We start from the raw sequence: 25,161 nt of genomic DNA on the forward strand, positions 1-25,161 counted from the left end.
CTAACTAACCTAAGGACATCACAAACATTCAGGCCCGAGGCAGGATTCGAACCTGCGACCGTAGCAGCAGCGTGGTTTTGGACTGAAACGCTTAGAACCACTCGGCCACCGGGGCCGGCGGAGAGTTCATCCAAAGGCACTGTGGATATCTTTAATTCCTCCTCCTTTGAACCCATACATTACCCGATTTAAAACATGGCCCGTAGTTTGAAGTCCACTGCACTCACAGATAGCATCCATCACCTGCGACATCCCATTTTGTCGTTACAGTGATCCATCCCAGTCCTTATTGTGTTTAATCTTGTTCAGAGTCTTCTTGGAAGATCCAAGTCAAAAAAAATTGTGCACTTCAGCAATAAGGGGTCTATTTTGAGGGGGTTTACTTCTCCAGTGCTCCGGCCGATTGTTTTCTTCCCCAAGGCAAAAGGAATAATTCCCGAGAATATCTTCACAAAATAAGTAGCAGTAACTACCCAGCAAGAAATTCATCTAACAAAAGTCACATCTCAAGGTTCCGAATCCAAGGCCTTTTGTGGTAACACAGCAAGTACATGAAAAATATGGGTTGGCTATTCTGGTGAAAAAAATGCATCTAGACTACACAATTAACTGGAGCATTTATAACAAGAAATCCGTTTCAAAGAAAACCTTAACATCCTTCCAGAACTACTCTACGTAGACATTGCCGTTAACCCTTCTTGTGAATGTGATCGATAAAGTTGTTCTACAGATATTACGCAAAATTTTCCGACTCAAGATACAAGTCAGTACTTGGATGCGCTGAAGTTCAGAAGAATTATATTCCTCGCGGAACAATTTAGTTTCATTACTGAAAAGACGTATGAAATTTTCTGGGCATATAGCACGAATGGACGACGCAGTTAACCAAGAAAATCTTTACCATCGTGAATATGGCCCTGAAAACTAAAGTACGAACGTTAGGCTGCAACCACGAGAAGTTCAAATAAGGTTCTGGTAACCGACTGACAGCTTCATGGATGAGACATAGGAGATCGACTCTCATAAGCTCACGTATAAATAACTAGTGGAAAGGAAGTGTACATTCAGAAAAGGGATTGACAGTACAAGGACGACGGACCCATAGTGAAAGTATAAACAGGTTTTGGTAAAATAATAAGGGAAATAATGCTAACTTTTAGTGGTTCTATGTGCTCTTTAAAGAGCGAAATTAAATAATAATACTACAAAAAGTGCAATAATATGCCACAATTTTGATTTGCGTTCCATCTGTAAGAAAAGTGAAACTTCGATTACAGCCCAAACTACATGGAAGTACGTTTAATGTCAGTGGTTATTGTGAATACTTAGGGAAACGTTCATATTTCTCACAAGTAATGAAAACTATTTGATATAGAACTAAGACAAGGACTCTTATTACGGTTCTTGTCATGAAACTAAATTTCTTCTCCAAACATCAGTAAAATTATCCACTTATAATTTAGTGACGCGTTGTCCATCGCTAATTTTAGCAACATGAAAAGACTTTTGGCTGTGAAATATCCACTGGTTAGCGACTAAGGCAGTATACAAATTAAGGACACAGTCGTCAAGCACAAATGTATCCTAGAAAAATGAAATCATTGAAAAACTTTATATATGTATATAGTTCCAACTTACATTTGTTCCAGATGTTACTAATGAACTAAATAAAAAGGACATAGCGAGGAATAGCGCTAGCCGGATGCGTTAGACGGTTGCAAAAAAGAAATAAAATCGTTATCAACACTGTTTTCACTAATTTCGGAACAGGCGCAGACATCGAATGAGATACGAGAGGCGACCATTAACGGTCTTATTAGGGAAAAAAAGGATGACAACGGTATTCAGAATACTGTACACCAACAAAGAGGTTATAAGAGCAGGGAAACTCTTCTTTCTCTGCCTGCCGTTGAACAGGAATGTTCGCTTCGGGCGGGCGGCCAGCTATTTCTGAACAAACGCTATTATCCCACTGCACTGCTGACAAGAGACATTCATAGCTATATTGGGTACAATTCTCATGCGAAATGCACGGCCTGATTGTCTCGCGAACAATCACCTCAGCAATGTTTCGTACTTACTTTGTGAAGGCGGGAACCGGTCAAACCACATACGACGAGCTTGCAGTTCGAGAGCTTTGCAGCCATAAGAAACATAGAGCAATATTTACATCGCATTGATTCTCATTGCTGATTTTTTTTCCATATAGCCACCGCACTTTGTACTCTACTAGAGCAGTAGGAAGTTGAATGAAGAACAGTCAGATCTATTGTACAGTTAATGCCGAAAAAAAGCTTGGGATACTAGGTAAACGTTACATCGCAGTGAGAAAATATGTTTCGTTATTTGATAATTCTTCCAATAAATAACAAGTGTAACTAACACAACGCTAATTTCTCTTTTTCCTCTACCTAAATATAAGATCAATGTATATCAAGTTATTACGAAACACACCGCTTCACACAAATGGAATGTTTACGGCAGAATCTAGAAATAAATGTATCTGAGAATTTATCCAAGAACATTGCATGCAGAAATGTGCCAATTACTTCGACATTCTTCTCTATAATGGCAGTTCAGTTCTTCTTCTACCTTTATGCTCTAAGATTCCTACCGTTATTTTCCAAGAAACCTGATGATACACCCTTCCTCTGCATAATTTCAATCGGATTTTGTGCCTCTATTCGAGTTGCTGGACGTAACACTCAGCCTCCGATGGTGGTTATTTAAGTATATGTTCACTGTCAGCCGCGGGAGAGCTTTTGTCAGTCGGTCAAAGAAAAACACTAACAAAAATGAAGGTTTTGGAGTATCTGTAGAAGACTGTTTATATCTTCTTCCGAATATTTTCTCTCTCGTAGAAATTGCAGTCGACAAAATTCTGAAAATATAAACGAACATATTTACCGTAGCTCAGGCCACGCTTGATTACAGCAGGAGTGATTACCGCGGAAAACAACATCGGTATCCCTGTTTCTCGTGAAACTAATTCCGGTCTACCATCACACGCAACGCCCATACGTCTGTCAAATATCTATTACCTTCGCCACACATTATAAACGAGAGTCAACCATGGTTCTGCTGAATAACACACGAGATTATACTTTTCAAAAACTGCAATCTTCTTAAAAATTTTGAAATTTTGCAATTTACTTCACTAAGAAAACAGGGAAAAGAGAGTTAAGGATGTCAGAAAGAGTAAATCAATAAAATGTCAGCTGAAGCTATAAAGAAATTCGGAAATGGATCAACATATAGACGAATCAACTTCATCAATAGTTTGGAGATCTAGTAAAAACAGTTCTAGTTCCATTGCCAAATAAATACAGTGCCACAAAATACAAAGATTACAGAAAAACTCTAGTCCCCTTGTCAAATAAATACAATGACACAATATACAAAGATTACAGGACAATTACTGCATATTCCTCAGAACAAAAGCTGAGTAGTCTATGACTCGGAAGCTTAGAAATAAAAACTGAAGAAAACGTAGGGTAGTATCAGTCTGGATTTGGAAAAGGAAAGTGATGAAAGTGGTAGGACAAAGATTATAGAAGTTAACATGGATATTTATATAAGTTGTGTTAATTGGGAAAATGCGTTTCGTGGAGTGGACTGGTATATCCTCCCAGAAACGTTAAAAGACCATGATGTAGACTGGAAAGACAGAAATCTTGGATCTCTATACGAGACAGAAAGTGGTGTTAATGATCAGCAGTGAAGGAACTTGAGACAGGTATTGGAAGAAGTGGTAGAGAAGTTATTGTTTGACACAAACGCCTTTCAATTTTTATGCTTGTTGTTGTTGTTGTCTTCAGTCCTGAGACTGGTTTGATGCAGCTCTCCATGCTACTCTATCCTGTGCAAGCTGCTTCATCTCCCAGTACCTACTGCAACCTACATCCTTCTGAATCTGCTTAGTGTACTCATCTCTCGGTCTCCCTCTACGATTTTTACCCTCCACGCTGCGCTCCAATGCTAAATTTGTGATCCCTTGATGCCTCAAAACATGTCCTACCAACCGATCCCTTCTTCTAGTCAAGTTGTGCCACAAACTTCTCTTCTCCCCAATCCTATTCAATACCTCCTCATTAGTTACGTGATCTATCCACCTTATCTTCAGTATTCTTCTGTAGCACCACATTTCGAAAGCTTCTATTCTCTTCTTGTCCAAACTAGTTATCGTCCATGTTTCACTTCCATACATGGCTACACTCCAAACAAATACTTTCAGAAACGACTTCCTGATACATAAATCTATATTCGATGTTAACAAATTTCTCTTCTTCAGAAACGCTTTCCTTGCCATTGCCAGTCTACATTTTATATCCTCTCTACTTCGACCATCATCAGTTATTTTACTTCCTAAATAGCAAAACTCCTTTACTACTTTAAGTGTCTCATTTCCTAATCTAATTCCCTCAGCATCACCCGATTTAATTTGACTACATTCCATTATCCTCGTTTTGCTTTTGTTAATGTTCATCTTATATCCTCCTTTCAAGACACTGTCCATTCCGTTCAACTGCTCTTCCAAGTCCTTTGCCGTCTCTGACAGAATTACAATGTCATCGGCGAACCTCAAAGTTTTTACTTCGTCTCCATGAATTTTAATACCTACTCCAAATTTTTCTTTTGTTTCCTTTACTGCTTGCTCAATATACAGATTGAATAACATCGGGGAGAGGCTACAACCCTGTCTCACTCCTTTCCCAACCACTGCTTCCCTTTCATGCCCCTCGACTCTTATTACTGCCATCTGGTTTCTGTACAAATTATAAATAGCCTTTCGCTCCCTGTATTTTACCCCTGCCACCTTTAGAATTTGAAAAAGAGTATTCCAGTCAACATTGTCAAAAGCTTTCTCTAAGTCTACAAATGCTAGAAATGCAGGTTTGCCTTTTCTTAATCTTTCTTCTAAGATAAGTCGTAAGGTCAGTATTGCCTCACGTGTTCCAACATTTTGACGGAATCCAAACTGATCCTCCCCGAGGTCTGCATCTACCAGTTTTTCCATTCGTCTGTAAAGAATTCGCGTTAGTATTTTGCAGCCGTGGCTTATTAAACTGATAGTTCGGTAATTTTCACATCTGTCAGCACCTGCTTTCTTTGGGATTGGAATTATTATATTCTTCTTGAAGTCTGAGGGTATTTCGCCAGTTTCATACATCTTGCTCACCAGATGGTACAGTTTTGTCAGGACTGGCTCTCCCAAGCCTGTCAGTAGTTCCAATGGAATGTTGTCTACTCCGGGGGCCTTGTTTCGACTCAGGTCTTTCAGTGCTATTTTTATGCTTAGAAAGTAGCAAATAGAGCATTAGAAAAAGCGAGAGGCAAAGTCATGGGGGAGAAAGATAAAGATAACTAGGTGTGCATGTCATCATGCACCGTGGCCTAATGCGGTAAAAGAATGTGGAATGAGGATAACTTCAGGGAATACCAAACTGATGACAATCAATAGACATGAATGTTTCTTTAGAATGTAGTTGGAAGGACATTTTAGGTACTTCGAAAGACTGATGGTACAAAATAAATTTAAGTGAAGGAAATGAAAATTAGAATTTATATGGGTAAAAGAGGCTTTGAAAAAGCGAGAGGTTATTAATACCAAAAAGAAGTTAAATAGAGATAATAAATAATTTCACGAGATATTTTATGCGACGTTTAATATTGTACGGCAGCGAATCAAAAAGGAAGAGAAAAAAACAGTTGGATGATTTTGAAATTTGGTAGTGGAGAAAAGTAATAAAAATAATAGAAGTGAAATGAGCTCACGGAATGACAAATGAAGCTGGTACGAATAGGGGAGGAAAGTACCGAACATGATGAGAATGAGGAAAACATTTTGCCTGGAGCATAAGTATGTTGCGAAGAAATTGCCAATAACGAAGAGGCATTGGAAGAAAACTTGGAATGCTAGGTGACAGCAGACTAAGGAAGAGATTCCGGAAAGAGGAAAGCGGAGAGCGTCCATCCGATACGGGTCGTACGATAGATAGGCCGTAGAAACATGAGAATTTTTTATCGGAATAAGGGAAGATTTCAATGACACGAAAACGTTGCTGTCAAAAACTTTAACTTAATTAACTAGTAATTTTGTGTAATCAGATGCGTATGTGGTACATAATGACAGCAGCACAATTGCTTGGATCAATTTTCAGCTAAGCATCAGTTGATTAAAAGAATTGGATGTTACCCTACGCTGCGTAAAGTGATTCCACTATTGTTTAGTCGTACGACTACGATATCAAATGATGCTAGGAGAGGACTTTAGAAAATAAATAACACATTATTATCGTTAGGCCAAGTAACTGTTACAAGTTGTATAGGTTTTCAACTGTAATGAAAGTCTTATCACAGAACTTTCACTACACTAAACATATTCACATTTCTGTGTTGTGAAGTATCAATGACCTCTCACCAATTCGTGTGTTTTGTTTTTCTAGGAAAGTGTTGTTTGTAAGAACCCGACACAAGCACTGGGAAGAAGAAGAAGAAGAAGAAGAAGAAGAAAGCAGTAAATAACAAAAAGTCTGACCACGGCAGATGCTTTAGAATGAAGCGAGAAGGATCTGGTCTTAATAAAACTTTCATTACAGTTGCAAAAGACGGTAAGTAACCTATAGAACTTGTATAATTCTGTGCAGCTGCGGAAAAAAAGAGACTGAGAAACGAAGAAGACAGGAACTAACTTTTATTGCATGTTGCGCTACACTTCAAAGTGACACAGATACGTGACACTATTTTGCAACAATGTCACCAAATCTCTTTAATCAACGGTCGGAACGAGACTTCCTAGCAGGTTAAAACTGCATGCCGGACAGGGAATCGAACCAGTAACCTTTGCCTTTCGTGGGCAAGTGCTCTACTGACTGAGCTATCCAGGCACGACTCCCGACCTGCAGAAATTCTTTCAAGTTTGGAAGATAGGAGATGAGGTTCTGGTGGAAGTAAGACTGTGGGCAGCGCTCGTCGGTTACGCTTGGGTAGCTCAGTTGGTAGAGCACTTGCCGCCAAAAGCAAAGGCTGCGAGGTCGAATCTCGTCCGGTATGCAGTTTTAATTTGACAGGAAATTTCATATCAGCGAACACTCTGCTGCAGAGTGAAAATGTCCTCATCGCTGAAAAATCTGATACTGTTGCGAATCATTTTATCGGCTGCCTTGAGATCGTCGTCTGTCGTTTATGTCGACGGCCTTCTGTCCCCATCAGCATCACCCACGTCTGTTCGGCCTGGGTCAAACTGATGGCACATTTTTTTTTTTAAATGGACACACCACCATTTGACTATATTGATGTTTATTTAATTACGACTGAGGTTTCGGCCTTTCGCGCCATTTTCATTTGAGTGAGTTTATGTCATGAACATATATTGCAGGACATCAAATATATTAATTACATCACATATGTTAATGATAAATGCTCGATCACTTGAAAATGGCATAAAAGGCCGAAACATGAGTCGTAATTAAATAAACAACAATACAGTGAAATGGCGGTGTGTTCGTTTAAAAATTATTGTATGACTTTTGCTCAGCACCATCAAAAATGTTGACACAATCTCACTACTGCTCGACAGAACATACCGTTTAGTCCAAATGTCGCCAGAATTTCACGGTCAATATGTGTCCACCTCAGACGTGTTTTTGCCCACAAGAATCAAACTGTCCTGCGTACTTTAGTTTTTGAGGTACATTTCCAGGTGCCATGACGTTTCGCTCCCAGACTGCGATGTATCTGTTATCCATACCAGAGAAGAATTAGGCTGCATGAAACCCAGAGCATGTACTCTCTTTTGACAATGCGCTCTTCTGGCTTCGCAGTGGTGTAAGAGTGGGACGACATGTGTAACTTACTTTTTGGGGTCCCCTCCTATTTGTGATCGATTTTGTTGGCCGATTTATTACTGTGTCTGAAACATGGGTGCAGCACGTGACGCCAAAAACAAAACAACCAAAGTCGTGAACGGAAGCCGATGAACCGGAACTAAAATAGCTGAAGACTATTTCATATCCGAAAGGTTTTGGTCTGACGTTCCAGGACTTCAGGGGGGATACTTCTCATTGATTACCGAAATGAAAAACAGCAGCTTGAGAATATTACTGTTGGATTAATTGGATGAAATAATACGTATGAAGAAGATTAGACGTCGAACAGTAGAAAAAAATCATCTCTATTCAGCACAACGCACCTGCCTAGAAATGCGTTTTGCAGGACAACTGAGGATTTTGAAATACGAATTATGGAACATCTGAACTTTGGCAGTGCGACAACCGAAGACTTTGAAATACGAATTATGGAACATCCGTCCCGTTCACAAGATTTTCCACCCTCCGACCACCACCTATTGACACAGATAAACAAATACGAGGATGGAAGATGTTTGAAAGAAGATGTTGACCCATGTAAATGGGCGGTTTGCAGCGCTTTCGGAATCATACTTCATGAACGTAATGAACTCACTGGAAAAATCCTTACAACATAATGCTCTGAACCAAAACAGCACAACGTCAAAGTGAAACTGCATGTTAATTTTTTATGTTGTCGCATAAAAGTCTCCATTTTAGGATTCTGTTGAATACTGATATTGTAGTCCAGGGCGAAAATTCAGCTCAGCTTTTTTTACTCTTGGCAGTGATCGAATGCCAGTTTTTATTTAGTATTTTGGTAATATTGTTATATAAACACCGCAGTTTCATTGCATTAGACTCGTACGGGAGGAATGCAGGAACACGGGAGCCAGAATGTACCCTACGATTTAGAAGACAGGCTGAAGCATGGCAGGCCTTATTTATAGCATTTGTAGATGTAGAATAGTGTTATAGACAGTGTTTAATAGAATACGCACTTGAAATCCTGAAGTTATCGGGGATAAAACACAAAGAACGAAAAGTTATCTAAAACTTGTACAAAAATCAAACTTCAGATCTAAGATCAGAAAGGCACGTAAGGGAAGCAGCTGTTCAAAAACGAGTAAGTGAAGGCTGCAGCCTGTGCTCTATGTTATTCACACTGAGCAAGAAGTAATTCCAATCAAAGATACATTTATAAAATGAATTTGAGTTCAAGAGCAAAAACAAAAACTTGAAAGATTTCCGAGCATATTTCTTTATTTATTTTGCCAGATACAACAGAGGTCTTCGAGGGTCAGAGGAATGGAATGGATGGTTTCTTGAAAAGAGTTTGTAAGATGAACATTGTAAAACAATGCGTGATCGAAGTCAGAGAACTAAGTAAGAGTAAATTTAAGACGTGAGAACGAATTTTTCTATTTGGGCAGCGAAACAAGTGACGATGGTAGAAGAAAAGAGGACATAAAATGGACACTTACCGACGGCCGGAAAAGCTTTCCTGTAAAAGAGAAATATGTTAAATGTAAGCGAGAGGAAGTTGTTCCTGAATGTATTTGTATGGAGAGTATATTCGCAAGCTAAACATCAACATTTAGCAGTACGTGCAAGGAGAGAATAAGAGAATAGCAGCTTTCGAAACGTTAGGAGCAGAAGAATACTTAGATGTGTAGCTCGAGTATCAAATGTATAGATGCTGAGTGGAAGACAGGAGAAAAACGTTTTACAGTACAAATTAAAATAAACGTTAGATTAAATCGACACAAGGAATAGTTAATTTGGCAATAGAGGGATTGGAGGGGGGGGGGGTTGGAGAGGCAAAAATAGTACAGGGAGACCAAGGATTGAAAGCAGTAAGCAGATTCAACTGGTAGTTGGGTGCAGTAGGTATTTAAAGATAAGATAGTCTATAGTGGAGTATTGCCTCAAACCAGTCTTCGGATTTGAGGTGTAACTACGATACACTTACATGGTAAAAGCAGTGTGATTTCCTTGGCTTTTCGATCATTTTTCTCGATCGGATCTTCACCACTCATCTTCCCAACAAATGTGAAATCCTTAGCCCTGAGACGCATGCTGTTTCTAGGTGTGAGATATTTCTCATCTGGTCCGATACCATCAGTGTCATATGTACGCTACAACAGACGAACTGACTATGCCAATTTTTTTGGCGGAGTGTGCGCTGTTGCATACTTACGGCAAATCAGAACTGTTGGTTGAACTGGACCTTGCTAAGTATGTGTGTTGTCCTTACCGACCGAGCTATCGAGCTTCACAGCCTGAACTCTTGTCTCGATGGCTCAGTTCGTAAAACCGTTGTCCCCCGAAAGTCAGGTTTAAGGTTCGAGCCCTAGCCCTGCACCCAATTTTAATCTACCAGGAAGTCTCATTATCTTAGCTCTTTCCATTTTCTGGGCAAGGAAACAGCGGAGCGATGCCTCATTCTGCTAGGATAGTCCAGACTTCACGAACGGGGAGGAAATGAGTATCTGATATAACAGCTAAGGATGTATGGGCTATCACTAATCTCTGCCACACAATGAGGAGTCGCTGCAGTGGACAAAACCATTCAATGTTTGCATACCATAATCTGCGGTAAAGTAACCCTACACCTTTTTCACGTTTAATGAGGAAGGCTATAACGTGGAGTCTGACCGGGGTGTGCTTAAGTGGGGAGGGGAAAGGGGGGGGGGGGGTTGGGCGAGCAGTGGTCAGTGCTAGGACCACTACTGTTTCTTATATGTACTGAGTGTGTAAGTGGGCTGTTTAGGTTTTTATGTTGGTGACGCCATGTAGCGCTCTGTATTAAAATCGCTGACTGCGCTGTGTGCGGTCTGTGGCTGGTTGGACTCATTGCTGGATTATTCGCTAGTGTAGCGTTGGGCAGTTGAATGTGAACAGCCCGTAGCGTTGGGGAGTTGGAGGTGAGCCACCAGCAGTGATGGGTATGGGGAGAGAGATGCCAGAGTTTTGAGATGTTAATATGTGCGGACGATCTGGACGTGCGTCCGTGAGGAAAAGGAAATTTGTCAAACTGGATGTCACGAATATATTATGACTTTTGAACATTATTAAGGTAAATACATTGTTTGTTCTCTATCAATATCTTACATTTGCTAACTATACGCCTATCAGTAGTTAGTGCCTTTAGTAGTTAGAATCTTTTATTTAGTTCGCTGTATTGGCGCTATCTGCATTGCAGTAGTTCGAGTAACGAAGATTTTGGTGATTCATGAAGGATAGGTTATTGTTAATCAAGGCTATTCTCTTGTAGGGATTATTAAAAGTCAGATTGCGTTGCACTAAAATATTGTGTGCCAGTTTAGAAATGATCAGAATAAATAAAGAGAAAACTGTCTGAGTACGTTCAGTTTTACTCAGCTGTTTCAGTATCAAATAACGTAGAACTTTACCACAACAGTCAGTATTTACATTCAAAGGGGAAGTTTCAAGTGTTTCAGCTGCCCCTACCACCGTCGTTTTATGCAACCTACAATGTAATACCTGGTCTTCATAGCCCACGCACTGTGCGCAAGCCATTAGTGATACAGAAAAAATGAGTAGGACCTTTTTGTAGGCAATTTAATGTTGTTAAATTTGGTGCTGGGGTACGTTTTCGTTGAAAGCGACGATTTTCGAATTATTCAAGAAAAACGTACGAGAGTGACCCTCAAAGTCATCTCCACCCCACACTCATCCCTCACCAGTTCGGATTTCTAGTACGTTGTTCATGATAAACCCCCAACCCTCACCCCCACCCCACTATTGTACAAAAATTTCCGACTGCTCTAACTATTCCCGATAAGCGACCTTTTTGGTCTCTATTGATTGGGTTACTACGCTACCAGCATAGCCGTCTACTTCGTTAACATTATTAATTTAAACGTGCCTGTGAAGGCAATGAAAGAAAAATGAATTTTGCAAACGTTGCGCTAAAACTAATTACGTTGACAATTTGACACAAACGTAACCCTTACAGACACAGTAGCTTCGTAGGCAGAGGGCTTGACGAATACAACTAAATAAATAATTATTTATTTTATCCTGTTAACATTCACATAAATGTTCAGTAAAATTAATACAACTAAATAAATACTTATTGATTTTACCCTGTTAAAATTCACAAACGTCAATTTTACAATTTGTAAGTGCTCGACAAAGCCTTTGGAGCAGTAAGGCCATTCAACACAGATCAAAAAAGGTCGAATGTGGGAAATAATTCATACAGTCGCAATATTTATACAGCGGTAGGAGGGAGTACCATGAACAACATACTAGAGATCCTGCTGGTGCGAGCTGAGTGTGGGAGTGGGGGTGCGTTTGAAGAAGGTCGATTTTGCGAGTTTTTCTTGAATAATTCGAAAACTGCGGCCTCTGGCGAAAACGTATCCCAATACAAAATATAAGTACACTCCTACAAAAAGGTCCTGTTCATTTTTTCTGTAGGACTAATAGTTCACGTATAGCGAGCGAGAGAATATGAAAATCTTGAGCATGGTTTGTGAAGGCCACTTATAACATTTCGGGTTGCGTAAAACGACAGTGAGTCACCATGTAGATAAATGATTTGCCTTCTGGTATGACAGGTGATTCTAAAATATTTCTGTTTGCTGATGAAACTAGCTTGGTATTGAAGAATGTTCAGACAACATAGCCAAAGTTTTTGGCTGAGAAATGGGTAGTTAGAGCAAAGTGTGATGTAACGATGCGAACCTCCTCTCAACTCCTGCTCAGGAGTTGGGGAATGCTGACATTGGGCTCGCAATACATATTTGCTTAAGTAGCGTTTGTTGTTATCAATACCAGCGTATTCCAAAGAATTAGGAGGTTTCACTTAATTAATACTAGGCGGGAATCCAGTCTCTAATTGGATCACACCTTCTTGACTATCGTACAGAAAGACGTGCAATATTCTGCTGCAACCATTTTCAGTAAGCTGCCACATGAACTAAAACATTTTAGCAGTAATCCAGGCACGTTCAAGTCCAACGTGAATAATTTCCTCATGGCTCATTCCTGTTCTATTGCGGAGTTTTTGGAAAAAAAAATTAGCCGATTTCTGCGTTTCATTGTTGGTATATAATGAACAAATTATTATCTCCATGGGATTTCGTGGAAATTTTGTCTACTATTAACTTTTCTGATGTTACTGTACTGAGTCATTCCATGACCATGGAGAACTGGGCCTTAATTCAGTACTGTGTAACAAGACGTGCAAAATAAAAAATAATAATAAAATAAAATACATGGTTTCATACTCCGTTCTGGGGGGTGTTCGGCGTACGAATCACTTCACAGTCATTATAACAGAGCGGATGAATGTTTTCAGAACATCAACTATAGTTCTAAATGAGACGTGTCGCCTGTTTTTATTCGAAATGATAAGAGTGCAACGCTCGTTCTGAAATGACTGCACGGTAAAACGGCTACTGTAATAGTATTTTATTTTAATTTTTTCCTTTCGCTAAGCAAAACATTACCTGTAATCGCAAAAATTATCTGCATAGTGATGGCAGTGTATTCTAACTTAAATAAAAAGATTTAAAGACCTACACAAAACATGATACTGAAACGACAATATTGCTTACACGAGACAACACTATAGGACAGCACTTCTCAGGCTTAAAGACCTTCACAGAGAACAAGTGACGTAGGATAAAAATAAGTAAACGTCTGCTCCGTAGCACTAGAGAGTATGAGTTTCAACAAAGAGAGTAACATATTGTAATGTAAAGATTTTGTTGAAAAATTTTATAAAATATGCATTTATGAGGACATCGGCTATGTAATGGAAAATAAAGTTGTAATAAACGTGAACTTTATATTAACACAGTATTTATTCATTGTCAGTACCGTTAAATATGTTTTTAATATTACTTGTTTGGCAAGACACGTCATACATAATTAACATATGTATTACTCTCGTAGTGGAAGGAAAAATATGATCTGGAAATGCATTGCTAAACAACTGAAATGGGTGTTGTTAGACGACGATGAATAAATACTTTCTTAAAATAGTGATCACAAATACTCCGAGATACAATTTTTTTACACAAAACTATTCATTTGAGACTTAGAATTATTTACTATTTTTTACAACTTTGCATTGATGAGAGACATTTGCTTATGATAATTATTGAGGAGTGTAACGGATAGTTTGATAAATCAGAATTATGAGCTGAAACTACCTACTAGGATGCGATTGGAACCTAATAGAGACTGTCATCTTATAGGAACACTGCATTCGAAATAGAAGTTTCTAGTTGCTTTGAGTTCCCCTCCATCTCTCAGCGTAAGTTCAGTGGTTTAGTGCTATGTGGGACAAATTTTGGTAAGTAGAGAATTTGCGTCATGGAACTCTGCAAATGGAACAAAACTTTCTATAGCTCCACCACAGGGAGTAATCACAAGTGCATTTGATACTCTCTCACAGCAGCAATATATTCGCACCTTCAAACAGATCTGGAAACTAATCTGATGGTAAGAAGCGTACCTATCCGACATGTGAGTTGCCATCTATATTTCAATACACAGAAACTTTGAAAAATAATGAAATAATTAGCAAAAATTTCTTTCTGAATGTAGTCGGTTTCATAATGTCAGATGAGTGTATCCTCTGGGTTTCAGCGAGGAAACTACATGCTTTAGTCTCTCTTATCTGAAGAGTTTAGCAATATATCAATGGAAGAATTAATATTCGCTGAAGGAGGAGCATTGCATATTACACACTGTGCTCGCATTGCTTCTGTTGTTGACAACAAGAAATGAATCGTTCACTAAGAAAGCTTTGTGAACCATACGTCTCATGTATTTGACATTTTTATAATATTTTGATTCGATGTAGCAAGAGACAGGTGAAAGTGGGGGAAAATGAATTTCAGCTTATGTTTCAAAAACGTATACAATTTCCTGATTCAAAGAAGCGGCCTATTTGTTGCATCCGTGGATGGTATGGAGGTCGTTTTGGAGAACCTGACTGTTACTGCTCCACACATAGACCTGTTTTGCCGGTCAATCGAGATTTCCGTCCAAAACACACAGTAGGCTAAAGCACCTACTCTCGACCAAGGTTAAAGGATGGCGATTAGTTGGATGAGGGCGTTCGTGCGTTGATGTCAGCAGTCTTTTACTGTGCAATACGTATTCCGGGCTTTAGTATATGTTACGTAGCCTGAACCTCATTTGTGGAAACGTATATAAAAGACTGATGTAACGTTTCTGATAACGGTTCCCTTGACGTGTAGAATATTCAGAATCATTACGTGTTTGTGTTCTTAATTCTAAGGACGGAATCATTTATTGAAGCCGATTCCGTGAATATAACAAAAAAATTCTCTAGAGAAGTCAGAAAGTATTTCGTCGATGTTTGTAACTCGAGACGCGGTACTAATAGGAGAGTCCATCACGACATACATGTGACATGAACAAAGTGAAGAAAGAAGTAGCAGTCGTTAGACTGTTAAATGTAGGAAAGCAATACCTCAGTGATGAAAAGAGCGTTTTTTACAGTCTTCAGCGATTAGACACTTCTTTGACCGTCCAGTGACATCATTATGTAGAGGTGCATTTAGCTTTTGGGTGGTATTCATGATCTACTCGTATTGCTGGTATAAATTATGCCAAAATGTTTTTATAATACCTACATCCCAGTTAATTTTTCACAACAGGTAAAGAAGCGCAGGACTGAATTGAAAAAAGGGTCATTTAAAACTCATGTACCGTCATAGGGGACATCTGAAATCATCACTGCCAAATTTTGGTGAAAATTCACAATATTAAATAACTCCGCTGTTTTTCCTATGTTCTGTCATAACCTTAAAACGCACACAAAGATTTAAATCAGAGGCAAAGCAGGGAAATTAAATCGCTAATAAATTTTAGTATTACTCTAAGAAATTTACTGGGTTTGGGCTGGAGTGTGAGTCAGGTGTCGGACAGGTGCCTTTGCAAAATTACTTCTCGGAAGAAAAGGTCTTCCACGTCTGGGGGGGGGGATGACGGAATTATATGGTGACCAACTGTGGGTGCTACTGACCGGTGAGGTGGAGCTGCGTGCTACGGTGTGACGTCGGCGTCGTTGGCTGCGTCTGCTCGGGCGTCGGGGTCGGACAGCGGCGTCGGCGGCGAGGTGACAGTGGCGTGCGCGCACACCCCAGCGCCGGTATTTAAACACGACGCCACGCACGTGCTCCGCAGTGCGCATGCGCGTGGCTCGCCCACGACCGCCGCGGCAACCCTGCTAGCGGGTCGGCGAGGCGCACGCGCCTGCCCGGTGTCGTTCTGGGCGCAGCCTCTGGTTACCTCCCCCCAGTGGCACGGCACCCACCTGCGGAAGCGTCAGGGCAAAGCTACGCTGAGGGTAAAAAATGTCGTACTCCTGGGGAAGATCTGACGCCTAAATAGTTGTGGCCTAAACAGTTTCAGCGAGAATATACCATCTTAAGCGCGGTTTTAATACTGCAAAACAAAATGAAACACATAAAAATATGAATCAGTATACAGTGAATGTTCATATGATTCCACAGTCATTGTTAATTTCAATAAAATGAATTTGTGAAGATGCTGCCCTCACAATATATAAAAAAGTCGTAGTTCTGCTGCCAATAAATTCTTTATTCACAGTCATTTCCATCTTTAGATCATCGTCAGATATCTTAAAGTTGTTTTTAACAGCTTATATGACAGTGTTAAAAAAATAACTCAAAATAGCATAAAATCCTATTAACAGCAGTGATGCAGGATAAATTTTATGCTAGTTTTAACATAGGCATATAAGGTGTTATAAATGACCCCAAGGGATAAGAACAATGTAACGACCTAAAGAAAAGCGTTTTCTTGACAATTGTTAATGGGCAGAAGGAACGATGATAGAGAAGTAACACTTGTAGCAGTTATTGAGCATAGATTCAAGAACATTATCAAAAAACCGTCGGAATATATTATAAAATAGTGACACTGCAGCAGTTCTCCCGAGGCATGTTGAACTTGAGGCGATCTGCGGCACGCACTATAACTGGTGTGAATTTGAATCTGAAAAAAAGAAAAAAAAGTTATGCAATCTATATGTGGGTAGTTGCTGAACCACCTAAGGGATTTTAGAAATATTGATTTTTGTGTAACTGGCGAGTGTCTGAATGAAGTCGTTCAATTTTCATCAAAAAATGATAGTCATTTGCTAATAAACATTGTTTAAATTAACGAATCGAAAATCTCCTATGTCTTTCACTTTGCAAAGTTGTGATTAAATTTACAAATAAAAAGATTGAAAGTGTTAGTCGTGTTGCGTGTCATTTGGAAAAACCATATACCGAAAAGTTCTGAAATGTGTTACAGACATGAACGAATTGAAAAAGTCTACTTTTAGCAAATTCTTAACATTAATCTGGCTTCCCAGTAGTGGCCTGTCGTACTGTTGTCGTTGCAATCGAAATTATATCCACGAGTCAGTGTCAGTGTCATTGTCAGTGTCAATTAGACCGTCAGCGAGACCAGCACCGCTGGTTCCTGCTACTACGAAGGCGAGTACACCGTTCGCTTGTTACATATTTTTAAGAGCTTCAAACAGGAGTGCAGTAATGGATAGGAGCTGTGATTGTTGTGTACAGATACGAGCTGAGCTGGCGACCCTTCGCTCATAGCTTCAGGCTGCGATGGCTGCCTCCGATTGGTCCACTGCTGTGACCTCCCCGGGTACTGCCTGCACTGAGGTTTACCCCTCAGCCGTGGTCGAGTGGGAGATCATTGCAAAGTCTGGCAGGCACCCAAAAACTTCCCGTGGGGCCGATCATAGGGCCTCCCCGGTTCGTTTGACGAACAGGTTTCGGGTGTTATCGGTGGCTGACGACATCTCTGAACCGGATGCAGTCGTCCGCCCCGTTCCAGAGGAAGCTTCTCGGCCCGCAAGGTCTGGGCATTCACAGAGGGTGGGTTTGCTGGTAGTTGGTAGCTCCAACGTCAGGCGCGTAATGAGGCCCCTTAGAAACATGGCTGCCAAGGAGGGGAAGGGAGCCAGTGTGCACTCTGTGTGCATTCCGGGGGGGAGTCATTTCGGATGTAGAAAGGGTGAAACCGGATGCCATGAAGAGTAAAGGGTGCAGCCAACTGCAGGTGGTGGCTCATGTCGGTACCAATGACGTGTGTCGCTTTGCATTGGAGCAGATGCTGTCTGGTTTCGGGCGGCTGGCGGAAATGGTAAACACTGCCAGTCTTGCTTACGAGATTAAGGCGGAGCTCACCATCTGCAGCATCGTCGATAGAACCGACTGTAGTCCTTTGGTGCAGAACCGAGTGGAGGGTCTGAATCAGAGGCTGTGACCGTGTATGCTACAGATTCCTTGACTTGCGCCATCGGGTGGTGGGTTTCCGGGTTCCGATTAATAGGTCAGGAGCCCACTGCACACAGGAGGCGGCTACACGGATACAGGGGGCTGTGTGGAAGGGACTGGGCGATTTTTTGGGTTAGAGGGTCTCAGGGAACCACAGAAGGGGCGTCCGTCAGGGAGTCGGCAAGTAAAACACAGTAAGGTAGTTGTAGAAACGTTTGGTATTGTAGTTGTAAATTGTCGTAGCTTTGTTGGGAAATAACCAGAGTTCCAAGCCCTAATAGGAAGCACTGAGGCTCAAATAGTTGTAAGTACAGAGAGCTGGCTAATGCCGGAAATAAGTTCAGCCGAAATTTTTTCAAACGATCTAACAGTGTTGAGAAAGGATAGATCAAATACAGTTGGTGGTGGAGAATTTATTGCTGTCAGAGGTAGTTTGCCTCATAGCGAAATTGAAGTAGATAGTTCATGTGAAATAGTATGGGTAGAGGTTATACGTGACAATCGGACTAAACTATTAATTGGATCGTTTTACCGACCCCCCAACTCAGAAGACATGGTTACTGAACAGTTCAAAGAAAACTTGAGTCTAATTTCAAGTAAGTACCCTCTCATACAATTATAGTCGGTGGTGACTTAAATCTACCCTCGAAATGCTGGAAAAATTATGTTTAAAGCCAGCGGCGAGCATAAAACATCATCCGAAATTGTACTGAATGATTTCTCAGAAAATTATTTTGAACAATTAGTTCATGAGCCCGTTCGAAGCTTAAATGGTTGCGAAAGCATACCTGACCTTTTAGTAACAAATAATCCTGGACAAATAGTGTTGCTGCTAGGCTCAATACCGTAACAAATACAACCATCAAAAAGAAACGCAAAGTATATCTATTTAAAAAAGCTGCACGACTCACGACCCGTCCTCACAGCTTTACTTCTGCCAGTACCTCGTCTCCTACCTTCCAATCTTTACAGAAGCTCTCCTGCGAACCCTGCAGAACTAGCACTCCTGAAAGAAAGGGTATATCAGCGCACACTCCGCTGCAGAGTGAAAATCGCATTCTGGAAACGTCCCCCAGGCTGTGGCTAAGCCATGTCTCCGCAATATCCTTTCTTTCAGGAGTGTTAGTTCTGCAGGGTTCGCAGGAGAGCTTCTGTAAAGTTTGGAAGGTAGAGGACAAGGTACTGGCAGAAGTAAAGCTGTGAGGACGGGTCGTGAGTCGTGCTTGGGTAGCTCAGTTGGTAGAGCACTTGCCCACGAAAGGCAAAGGTCCCGAGTTCGAGTCTCTGTCAGGCACACAGTTTTAAACTGCCAGGAAGTTTCATAACGGTAGAGAGACAGCTTCAAGGTGGTTCATTAAACCCTTTATCAGGCACTTTATTATGAATAGCAGAGTAATCACGTAGATGTAGTTTATCATAGAACGATTGAAATATCGGTCGTGACAATTCCATGAAGACACAAAACTTTACAATTTGGTTTCGCCCTATTCCAAGCAGACGCATTGTCAGGAGGATTTGAGGGTTCATTCAACATGCATTCCGTATAAACTTACTGCTTGGTATAACAACTTCTAGCAGTTTGGACAAACAACAATTATTATCAAGCCTAAGCCTCGAGGATTTCGTCCTTGCAACGTGATGTCTGCATTGCATGTTTTACATGTCATGTGGTGAGAAATAACAGATAAAACGGCAAGAAAATTTATAATCCAATGGCTCAAGTTGTAATTCACATCAAAATCCTGGTCACTGTGTTTCAGTTCCTTAGCAGACGCACTGACTCTTTCAGAACTAATCTCAGCCTCATATCTTTTCATTGTACGTTTTGATGACATACTGCTTCGAGCCCGCGTTTTCGTACCTTTTGTGCCCGAGTACACTCTCTTACCACTCATTCTTGACAGACAAAACTGTATGCCACAAGACCACATACAAAGAAAAGTCAATACTGCACAAAAAAATCAAATTCGAAACGAAAGAATTGCGTTTTTCCTGCGAGTATTGAAAATTGCTGACCCCAAGCTAACGTATTATTGTTTTGAATAGGTTCCAACTGTACCCAGATGCTACAGGGGCTATCGAGTTGTCGCAGATAAGCCGTTTCGGGTCGTCCGAGACACCAGAAAAGAAGCTCAGAATTTCATAGAACAGGGATTAGACATTTTGTCCCATATTTTAGAAAGTTCAAAGTATCTTTTAAGCCAACAGAAATGATTTTTTTGAAAATTATACAGTGGTGTTACTCCTTCAGAAATATCATGATTGTGTGAAGATCGAAACCGGCTGTAATTAGCAGCTCTTGGAGGTGAAACTATTTCGTTTCTTTTTAATAAAATCCGCTCTGCATCCCTCCCCTGTTTCGAACACACCAGTGACCTCGTAGCAGATGGCACGTTAAATTAAATCTTGATCTTGCTTCCTACCATTAGGAGCCACCAGAGCGTCTGTTGTTGCTTACTTATAATTAAACTTTCGCTTCTTGAGAGTGCCCCGTTGAAAAACCAGTGGTCGTAGGACAATGGAACTTTGTGGAAACATTTGTACGGACATAAGAAAGATAAATAAATAATAAACCTTTAAAAGAAACACATTGTAATTTCCACGTGAGAGAGTAAAATTTGTTAATTGAGTACCATATTTACGTTCCAGGCTACAAAAATTGCTCAGTGTATGACCATTTGCATTCACGACAGTCTGGAGGTTTGTACGGATACCATTTCACGATTGCTCGCACCACTTTTCGAACGATGGGCCATGGATCGTGCAGCTGTCGTGACACAGCTCGTGCACTGCCTGAAGATCGCTCTGCAGATCCAGCATTCTCAGCCATGGCAACAAAAACTTCTTCAGCAACTTGTGGCTCAATTGGCCATCGGCCTCTCCTAGGAGAAATTAGCAAATTGTCAGTTAATTCCAAATTCGTTGCACCTCTTCAACCCCGATGTGATAGTAAAGTGGAACCGTGAAGGGACACGTACAGCATAAAAGCGAACAGTCCTACCTTGTCTGTTGACTGACAGAAGAAGAGAGTCGTAATGTGTAATAGGCAGACTTCTCTCCATACCATCACACAGGAATTCCAAACTGCATCAGGATCCACTGCAAGTACTATGACAGCTAGGCGGGAGATAAGAAAACTTGGATTTCATGGTCCAGCGGCTGCTCATAAGCCACACATCACGCCGGTAAATGTCAAACGACGCCTCGCTTGGTGTAAGGAGTGTAAACATTCGATGATTGGACAATGAAGAAACGCTGTGTGGAGTGACTAATCACAGTACACAATGTGGCGAACCGATGGCAGGGCGTTGGTATGGCGAATGCCCGGTGAACGTCATGTATTTTACAATGAAATAAATTCATTTTCACTAGACCCACTCTGCCCTCAGCAGATTCTGTGAGTCCATCATATTACATTGCCTCCAACAGGATTTATCGCATACAGGCGTTGATATAAGTCAACGGGGACAGCTGAAAATGTCTGACCAGACCGGGACTCGAACCCCGAAACTCCTGCTTACATGGCAGACGCTCTATCCAACTTTGTTTTCTTCTTTCATTTTGTTCGATATAGTTCGTTGCGTTTGGTCTGGGCGAACGTCACAAGACATCCGTTCAAGTTTATCTTTGATTCCTTGACTCAGTTTTTTTTTATTGCAGAGAGCATGCACCCCTCTGACCGAACACTCCGAGCTACCGTGCCGGCATGGATCTGAGCCACCGAGGACACATAGGATGGTGCGACTGCAGGGACTTACCTCTGCCACGTCTCCCGTGAAACCCACATTCCTAACTTATTGTCCCGCTCTATATTCATAGTGCGCCTGCCCATTATACTCATTACTTGCGGCTTTTTGCACTGTTCGTGCACCCGCACAGAAGAAGATGGTCACATGGCCGGTGAGCCTTATATTTAGTGCATTAATTCCTATGTTTTGCGAATAAATCTCCTGTTTACCAGATCAAACACTTTGATTCCGTAGCCACTAAAGTAATTTATCCCACTGAGTTCCTAGATCCTTCAATCATAAGCAATAGGCGAGGTCCCCTGATTAAATCAGGAATTTCATTTATGGCGCTTCCAGTGAGCAAGTCAGTTGATTTTCCAAGTAGCCTATTTACTTCATGGTCGTAATCTGTCATTTTATATGACGTGGGGTGACAGAATTCGCGTGAAATCTAATTTGCATATCCAAGGAGCACCTGTTGAGCTTGCAGTTGCGTTCGCAGCACACCCTGCTTCAGTCAAGGTATCACCACCCACTGTATCCAGCAGTTCTCTGTCTCTGCCTCCAGTGGTATTCATTTTCAGTAGACCCACTCTGGCCTCAGCAGATTCTGTGAGTCCATCATATTACATTGCCTCCAACAGGATTTATCGCATTACGTTTCAGTATGTATAGCAGCTTTTAAATACCTCTTGCAGCTTCCATTGCTTGTGGCAGCCTTCGCCGTATACAAGATATTTCACATACTAGTATTTTTTGTGACTCCATTTGTTCAGTACTTCCAATATGTCTCACCGATGACACGTCATCGACTTCAACACAGTCACTTCAGCAAGTATCACGCTCTTCTGAAGTTAAACCACCTCCGGTATGATTAGCTGCCACCTTGCAGTGTAGCAAGTTAGAAACCTCCACCCCTGCAGCGGATTTGGCACGTTGCAGTAGCCTTTGCAGTCTCCATTGGGTTACATTGCCTAATATAATTCTAATCACATCTATTTTCAATAATCTCAAAAGGGGGGGGGGGGTCACGACGATAGAATCAAAGACTTACTTCAAACTTTGTACATTTTTAGTAGGCCATTTAAAGGACGTAACGTGCGAGTAGTAAGGTGCACTACTCAGACAATTCCGAGAAAATCACTAGAGAAGTTTTACGCATCCATTAGGCACCAGAGGTATCTGTGAATAGTTACCAAACCTCCCGCCGGAGATTCGAGTGCTCCCTCGGGCATGGGTGTAAGTGCGTTGTTCTTTGCATAAGTTAGTTTAAGTAGTGTGTAAGTCTAGGCCGCGGGGGACCAGCCGAGCCGTCTAGGGCGCTGCACTCATGGACTGTGCGGCTGGTCCCGGTGGAGATTCGAGTCCTCCCTCGGGAATGTGTGTGTGTGTTTGTCCTTAGCATAATTTAGGATAGGTAGTGTGTAAGATTAGGGACTGATGACCTTAGCAGTTAAGTCCCATAAGATTACACAAACATTTGAATATTTTTTTGTAAGTCAAGGACCGATGACGTCATAAGTTTGGTCCCTCAGGAATTCACACATTTACCGGCCGAAAGAAGTTAGTGTGGTCAAGCTATGCAGGCACGGTATCTCAGCGTGTTCGGCCAAATATCTGGCTGCTCTGTGTAATAAAAAAGCTAAGTGAAGGGAGCAATACCTAACTTCAACGGATATCATGTGGCGTCCGCTCTGACCAAATAAAAAAAAAATTGAAAGAAACAAAGAAAAGTGGTCAGCGGTCGCCCTATCCAAGATGGTCGTGGACGAGGCCATCTTTCGAATCTGGATAGCACTTATTTATTAACCTATATTTTTTCATCATTGGTCCGTTTTTTACGTAATTACATGACATTTTGACAGGCAATATAGCGGCAAAAAACAAGGTGCATTTTCATGAAGTTTAAAGGACGAGGGACAGGCTTCGAACGCCCAAGTCAAACCACGATAAATAATGATGCGAATGACTTTATTCACAATCAGTAATACAGTAAGCCGCAATGTGCCAGACCACAAGGGTAGTGTACAGTTACTCTTCGGATGAGTTGTCGCCATCACACGTTGCACGATGGTACTTGTCATACAGACATGAAAACATAATTTAAAAAACTTCATGCAAATACTCGTGTTTTTTGTTTGTTATATTACCGTTCAAATGTCATATAAATTAGATAATATGGCCAGGGATGATAAAATAGATTAATAACAAAAGTTGATGGGGAATCGACCAGTCGCCTCAAGCACGATCGCCTTACGAAGGTCAAACGCTAATCACATGAGCAGCATGAAATCTAACGTCCTATGCCTACGCACAGATACATGACCGCATAATAGACGTGTAAAACTTCAATTGCCACTTTCTCGGAATTGTAAATAATACTCATACATTCTCTAGAAATTTAAAGAACTTTTAATTTCAAGAGTATCTTGATGTATAAATTTACATGTGTTATGCTGCACGTATTTTTATGTGGCTGCTCTATAACGCATCTGACAAATGCCGGGTTGGCTTCTTATGCAGATAACTGTCCTTTTACCCTTCTTCCACATTACATCTACGTTTCCAAACCCTCTTTCTCACCCACTCAGAGAGAATGTGAAACTTGGAGAAACTGTCTGTTAAGCTTCATATTATCTGTTCCTGCAGCAATACTAATATAAGGGGCAATAAAAAAGGTTCTGTTTGAGAGCGTTTCTACAGCGTATACGCAACGTAGCACGACTCCGGTGCGCGCATATAAGCACTGACACGTAGGCAACGGATTAGCACGGTATTTGTGTCTTTCCGACGTGCGTGCAGTATATGCGGAAATGTTAACTACGACGACAGGGATTAATAGACGAGATCAGCGAGTATGAAGATCAATTTGCTTCATAGTTCACCGAGTGAGAAAAAGCAGTAGCTGTGAACGTAAATAAACGACAACTACTGCACAATAAACAGGCGAGAAGATTCGCAGCTATTCGATTACACTATTGATGAAAAATCTCTGGATACACTAGCTGCCGTCAGAAACCCCGGAATAACTATCTGTGGAATCATCTAACGTGCACTAGCCATATAAAAAAAATCTCAGGGAAAGCAAATGGGAGGCTGAGATTCATTGGAAGAAGCTTAGGAAATGTAAATCACCCACCACACAAGGACATCCGAAACACTTGTCCCACTGATTCTTGAGTATTAGTCATCCGTATGGGATACTTACCAGGTTAGAATGAGAAAAGACAAAGAGAGAATCCAAAGATGAGCGGCGTG

The 25,161-nt window shown here is 41.0% G+C and overlaps 1 protein-coding gene across 2 annotated transcripts in view; it reads right to left on the minus strand.

Moving 5' to 3' along the window:
* LOC126354997 (uncharacterized) overlaps positions 1-15,980 on the minus strand; it is a 304,832-nt gene extending 288,852 nt beyond the window's left edge. The window contains exons 1-2 of one of the 2 annotated variants that reach the window (XM_050005116.1): positions 15,886-15,974; positions 9,332-9,351 (exon numbers count right to left, since the gene is read on the minus strand). The gene's annotated coding sequence lies outside the window, so the exon portion shown is untranslated. Of the gene's footprint in view, positions 1-9,331; positions 9,352-15,885 lie in introns of both variants that reach the window. The other variant, XM_050005115.1, reaches the window with a different exon arrangement.
* Between the last annotated feature and the right edge of the window lie 9,181 nt (positions 15,981-25,161).

The sequence above is a fragment of the Schistocerca gregaria genome, chromosome 3 (genome assembly GCF_023897955.1).
Source record: "Schistocerca gregaria isolate iqSchGreg1 chromosome 3, iqSchGreg1.2, whole genome shotgun sequence".
Lineage (NCBI taxonomy): Eukaryota > Metazoa > Arthropoda > Insecta > Orthoptera > Acrididae > Schistocerca > Schistocerca gregaria.